Source organism: Muscardinus avellanarius (genome assembly GCF_963383645.1).
Source record: "Muscardinus avellanarius genome assembly, chromosome: 4".
Classification (NCBI taxonomy): Eukaryota; Metazoa; Chordata; class Mammalia; order Rodentia; family Gliridae; genus Muscardinus; species Muscardinus avellanarius.
Window position 1 is genome coordinate 112,212,886 of NC_137789.1, and position 7,052 is coordinate 112,219,937.

A 7,052-nucleotide genomic window follows, 5' to 3' on the forward strand; every position below is an offset into this window, starting at 1 on the left:
TCTTTTCCCCAGTGTATGTTTTTGGCCCCTTTGTTAAAAATCAATTGTGTGGATTTGTTTCTGAGTATTCTATTCTGTTCCATTGGTCTATGTATCTGTTTTATGCCAGTACCATGCTGTTTTTATTACTATGGCTTTGTAGTATAGTTTAAAGTCAGATATTGTGATTCCTTTTACATGGTTTTTGTTTTTGTTTTTTTGTTGCTGAGAACTACTTTGGCTATTGTGGGTATTTTGTTGTTCCAAATGAATTTAAGGACTGATTTTTCCATGTCTGTGAGGAATGATCTTGGTAATTTAATGGGTATTGCGTTGAATCTGTAGATTGGAGCACTGATTTCTAATGATGAGATTTTGGAGTAATTTGTCAATGAAACATCATTTTGCCTAATATGACTGATACAGATGGCACAGGTAATTGTAGTCATTACAGGAAATAAAATAAAGCCAATAATAGCAATACTGACTGATCAGGTTTCATCGTATGTATTTTTGAGTTATCTTATTTAGATTCCACAAAAACCCACTTAAGAAATGAGGAGACTGGAGCATAAAGAAATTTAAGAACTCTACTTGGGACTCAGATATCATATTGTTTGAGTTGGGATTCAAACCTACATTTGATTTGATTGCAAAATTCAATTGCTTCCTAAATATGTTCTAAATAATTTGGTTATTCAGAGAATTGTCACTTTATAAGTTAATGCAAAGTGAACTTGGCTTTAAGTTACTATGTGACTATTTTTCAGAGATGCTTAGAAGGTTTTGTCTTTGGGGAAATTCTAGGGATTTATGAAAACTTTATTTTGAGGCAAAGTGGAACTTTCTGGTTTGTGTAACCAGCTTTGTTTTTATTTTTTTTTTCAGTGTACATATGTTGGGCATAGAGTAGGATTAGAGCAAAGTCCTGTCAGGATTTAGAAGAGTTAATGTGATAAATATGTCATGATTTAATAGTGGTGACAGCAAAAAGCAGTTACCAAGCTAATAAATTAAATTTTACTTATATGTCTTCTGGGAAAGACTCTATCAGATTAAGACTTGGTGCTTTGGCTGCCTATAAAGTTATGAAATGAACCTGGCTCTCTACATGAGGATCAAATTCTCATGTTCAGGTTTACTCACCCATCACTTCTTTGGCTCCTTAGGGAGCCATGAGTTTAGTGAAGATAAAAATTTGTTATTGCTCTTTCGTCCTGGCCGTCAACATGTCATTCAGACCCAGAAAGATGCAGAAACTTCGGGGCTATGTGAGTTATGGCCAGCCTGCATTGGCAAGTATTGGAAGCACCCAGGAGGCCAGGGTAATGGTGGTGGCATGCATCACTACAGGATCAACTTTGACAATTATCACCCAGGTGTCGGGGCCCACTCGGCTGGACCGAGATGGTGTCTAGGCTTGTTGCCAGCGTTGACTCAAGATGGCGCCTTGGATTGCTGCCAAGTCATAAGACTCACTCACAAGACTGATGTCTCCTTGAGCATGCGCAGTGTGTCATATTACATGCCTGTAGGATGATCAGTGATGCAGTGCCTCGTGCTACCACCAGCCTGCCTATGAGAGGGTTAGAAAGGTGCATGCCCAGGGAGGGGCTATGATGCTGATATATATTTTGCTTGCTGTACGCACTGAAGGAGATTGAAGAAGGAAGCATTAAAGAAGAAGTATCATCAGCAGACTCGGCGTTTGTGTCTTCTTTCCTAAGGCTCTGCAGGTCGGAGCCTTAGGGACGGGACACCCAGGTTACTTTGGGAAAGTTGGTATGAGGCATTACCACTTAAAGAGGAACCAAAGCTTCTGCCCAACTGTCCACCTTGATAAACTGTGGACACTGGTCAGTGAGCAGACACAAGTAAATGCTGCCAAGATTGGAGCCGCTCCTGTTATTGATGCAGTACAATTGGGTTACTACAAAGTTTTTGGGAAAGGAAAGCTCCCAAAGGAGCCTGTCATTGTCAAGGCCAAATTCTTCAGCAGAAGAGCTGAGGAGATTAAGGGTGTTGGGGGTGGCTGTGTTCTGGTGGCTTGAAAACCACACAGTTCCAGAAGTTCATTAAATGCTAACAAATAGATTTCCAAAACCAAGTCATGAAAGCCAGGAGGGCCTGGTGCAACATATTCAAAACTCTGAAAGAAAACAACTTGTAGCACCAAATTTCTTACCTAGCAAAATTATCTCTCATATTCAATGGGGAAATAATCTTTCACAAATTTATGTCTCACAAACCAGCATTAGATAAAAATATTCAAAGAGATTAACTGCAAATAAGGAATAAGCAAAGAATAACTAACACTACCACAAATAGAAGTTAAAACTCAAAATGTTAGGAATTAAGAATCATCTTTCAATAATCATGCTGAACATAAATGGCCTCAACTCCCCAATAAAAGTGGCAAAATGTATTAAAAACCAGAATCCAGCTGGGCGTGGTGGCGCACGCTTGTAATCATCGCGCTTGTAATCACCGCGCTTGGGAGATGGAGACAGGAGGATCGCGCAGGTTTGAAGCCAGCTGTGCTGGCTTAAGAAACCCTGTTTCCAAAAATAAAAAAGTATAAAATAGGTCTGGGAGTGTAGCTCAGAGGTAGAAGGGCTTCCAGGAACCCCAGTACCACACACAACAACAACAACAACAACAACAACAACAACAACAACAACACCAGAATCCATCTATCTGCTGCCTGCAAGAAACACATCTTACAAGTAAGGATAGCCACAAACTAAAGATGAAAGGCTGGAGCAAGGTAATTCTTGCCAATGGAACTCGAAGATAAGCAGGAGTAGCAACTATGATATCAGACAAGTTAGACTTCAAACCCAAACTGATTAGAAGAGACAAAGCAGGTTACTTTTTTTTTTTTTTTAAACTGGTAAAAGGAACAATCCATCTAAAGGAAATAAAGATAGCCAACATAGATATGCCCAAATGTAGGTGCAGCCACTTTCTAAAACAAACTCTTTGTGACATTAAATCACACATAGATCTCAATACAACACTACTAGGAGACTTCAACACCCCTCTCACATCACTAGACCAATTTTCTAAAAAACAGGTCAGTTAAGATGCCTCAGACCTAAATAATACAATAAACTAAATGGGCCTATTAGTCACATACAGAATATTCCACCCAACTACAACAGAGTTTACATTTTTTTCTCAGCTGCTCATGGAACCTTCACCAAAATAGACCACATCCCAACATCCCAGGATACAAAGGAGCACTAGCAAATTCAAAAAATGTGACATACTTCCCTGTGTCTTTTCAGACCACAATGAATGAAACTAGAAATCAACTATAAGAAGATCCAGAGTAACCACATAAACATGTGGAGACTGAACACCAAACTGCTTAATGAGGAATGGGGCATAGAAGAAGGAAGAACTCAAATTAAAAAAATTCCTAGAAACAAATGAAAATAGAGGCATAACATATCAAAACCTCTGGGACACCTCTAAGGCAGTAATTAAGAGGAAAATTCATAGAACTGAGTGCCCACATAAGAACAGAAAATCACCAAATAAATAACCTAATGACACTTTATTTATTTTTGTGGTATTAGCAGTGGAACCCAGGGGCTTTTTTTTCCCTCCAGGCTATACTCTCAGACCTATTTTATACTTTATTTGGAAACAGGCTCTCACTAAGTTGCTGAGAGGCTCACTAAGTACCTGAGGCTGGCTTTGAACCTGTGCGATCCTTCTGTCTCAGCCTCCCAAGCTCTGGGATTAATAAGCATGCGCCACCATGCCTGGCTAACCTAATGATGCTTTAAAGTCCTTGAAAAACAGGAACAGTCTAACCCCAAAGCCAGTGGAAAACAGAAAATTATTAAAATGTGAGCAAAAATCAATGAAATAGAGAAAAATACAGAAGATCCACAAAACCAAAAGCTGGTTTTTTGAAAAACAAAACCAAAACCAAAAACAACAAGATAGATAAACCATTAGCCAACCTAACCAAAAAAAAAAAAAAAAAAGAAAACCAATCCAAATTACTAAAATAAGATATGAAAAAGTGTTACCACTGACAGCATGGAAATTCAGAGGACGATCAGAAACTATTTTGAAAAATTATACTCCAACAAAATGGAAAATCTAGAAGAAACTGACAAATTTCTAGATACATACAACCTTCCCAAATGGAGTCAAGAAATAAAGAAGATTTAAACCAACCAAAAGCAAGCAAAGAGTTTGAGGCAGCAATAAAGAACTTAACATCAAACAAAAGCCCAGGCCCAGATGGTTTCCCAAGTGGATTTTATAAATCCCAAAGAAGAGCTAGTGGAAGAGCTAACAGAAAAGTTAATCCCAATACTCCTCAACCTATTCCCTGAAATAGAAAGAAATGGGACTCTTTCAAATACATTCTGTCAAGCCAACATTACTTTTCTCCCAAAACCAAATAAAGACATCTCAAGAAAAGAAAACTATAGGCTTATATGGTTGATGAACTTAGATGCAAAACTGGTAAACAAATACTAGCAACACTCATTGAAAACCACCTCATAAAATTCATACACTATGACTAAGTAGGGTTCATCCCAGGGATGCAAGGCTGATTCAACATATGAAAAACAGTATATGTTATTCATCACATAAACAGAAAAAAAGACAAAATCACATGATCATTTCAATAGATGCTGAAAAGGATTGGACAAAATCTAACACCCATTCATTCATGCTAAAAGCACTGCAGAAAATTGGAATAGAAGGAACATATCTCAATATCATAAAGGTATTATAAAATAGGCCCACAGCCAACATCATATTAAATGGAGAAAAACTGTGAGAATTTCCCCTAAAAACAGAAACAAGACGAGTATGTCCATTATCACTACTATAGTACTGGAGACTCTAGCAAGAGCAATAAGGCAAGAAAAGGAAATCAAAGGAGTAAAGATAGGTAAAGAAGAACTAAAATTATCCCTATTTGTAGATGATGTGATACTAAGAAGACCCAACAAACTCAACCAAAAAGCTTCTACAACTGATCAACAAATTCAGCAAAGCATAAATCCACTGAAAAAGAAACCCAGAAAACACTTCCACTGAGAATTACACTTGTAGTCTCCGAATTTGGGAGGCTGAGACAGGAGGATCTGGGTTCGCAGCCAGCCTCGGCTACTTAGTGAGGTCCTTTGCAACTCAGTGAGACCCTGTTTCAAAATAAAGAATAAAAAAAAAATAGGGCTTAGAGTAAATGAACTGGAGGATATTATGCTAAGTGAGATTAGTCAGTCATAAAAAATAAGAAATCAGATGTTTTCCCCAATATGTAAAAGTTAGGAAGAAATGGGTCAAAGGAGGAACTCTAGATGAAGGAGATTCTATAGATGAGCAAATAAGGTGACCTAAGTGAGGGGATGGGAGGGGGAAGAGGGAAACTCTCTAATACACATGGTGTACTTTAACAAACATATCATTGTCAATCACTAAGGCAAACATGAGAAGGACAGAGAGGAGGGAATGGGGTGGGAACTGCGAAAGGGCTAATTGGGTGATGTGTTTATGTATGTCTCCACCATCTTGTATCCCATTAAGATGTATGAATACAATGCACCAATAAAACAATTAAAAAGAGAAACTCAGCACTAAAAAAACAAATAACCCAGTCAAAAAATGGGCAAGTGAACTAAATTCAAATGAAAAAATGTTCATCATCATTAGTAATCAGAGAGACGCAAATCAAAACTACTCTGAGATTTCACCTAACTCCAATTCGAATGACAATCATTCAAAACACAAACAACAACAAATGCTGGCGAGGATGTAGCAAAGTGGGGACTCTAAGACATTGTTTGTGGGACTGCAAATTAAAGTAACCACTTCAAAAAACAGTATGGAGGATCCTCAGAAGAATGGGAAGGAAACTACCATATGATCCACTTTTGGGTATCTTCCCAAAAGAATGGAAACCAAACTAATGGATATGTAACTATGTTCATAGCTGCACAGCTCACAAAACTATGGAATTAGCCAAGATGTCCATCAACAGATGAATGGATTACAAAACTATGGGGTATGTACACAATGGAATTCTACTCAGCCATAAAGAAGAACAAAATTGTCATTTTTGGGGAAATGGATGGAACTGGAGAACATTATGCTAAGTGAGATTAGCCAGTCACAAAAAGTAAAAAAATCAGATACTCTCCTTAATATGTGGATGCTAGGGAGAAAAAGGGTCACAGGAGGATCTCTAGATGAAGGAGAAACCATAGATGAGCAAATAAGGCAACCTAATTGAGGTGGATGGGAGGGGGTAAGAGGAAAATTTTCTAATGTACATGATGTACATTCACAAACATATCAAAGTCAATCACTAAGCCAAACATGAGAAGGAGGGAGAGGGAGGAAATGGGGTGGGAATAGGGGAAGGGCTAATTGAGTGATGTGTGCATGTATGCCTCTACCATCTTGTACCCCATTAAGATGTATGACTACAATGCATTAATAAAAAAAGAAATCAGAGACAAAATAAAAACAATTACTACTTCAAATATGTATTTTTGATAATATAAATCCAACCAGCACCTTAGTTAATAAAGTAGGAAATTATTTTACAGTAATCTGGTAAAGTATTAGTTCGTATTGACTGCTTTGGAGGACATTTAATTATATTTTTGCTTTAGAAATATAAGAAGCAAGCCAGGCATGGTGGCACACCTCTGTAATCCCAGGCTGAGACAGGAGGATGACAGGTTTGAGACCAGCCTTGGCAATATAGCTAGAACCTGTTTCAAAATAAAATAGGAGTGAGGGTGTGGTTAAGAGGTAGAAAGCCCCTGGGTTTAATCCCTAGTATTACACACACACACACACACACACACACACACACACACACACACAGATATTATTATTATTGTGAGGTTTTACTCTAGAATTATCATCAGAGGTGAAGTATTGAGTATTTGCCCGGACCTTTCAGAAGGACCCGCGGTTCTTTCAGTCGTGGAGGGAATGCTCTCTTTGAGGAAGGATGCAGGTTGCGATGTGATACTGGTGCAAACAGAAAGCTGCTGTTTTGCAATCTTCTATGAAGTACTTGA

The 7,052-nt window shown here is 38.1% G+C and overlaps 1 pseudogene across 1 annotated transcript; it reads left to right on the forward strand.

Moving 5' to 3' along the window:
- The first annotated feature begins 1,208 nt into the window (after nucleotides 1–1,208).
- LOC308261891 (large ribosomal subunit protein uL15-like) lies at nucleotides 1,209–2,030 on the forward strand (annotated as a pseudogene). The gene is made up of 2 exons: nucleotides 1,209–1,358; nucleotides 1,744–2,030. The product of its transcript is annotated as a large ribosomal subunit protein uL15-like (transcript).
- The last annotated feature ends 5,022 nt before the right edge of the window (nucleotides 2,031–7,052 follow it).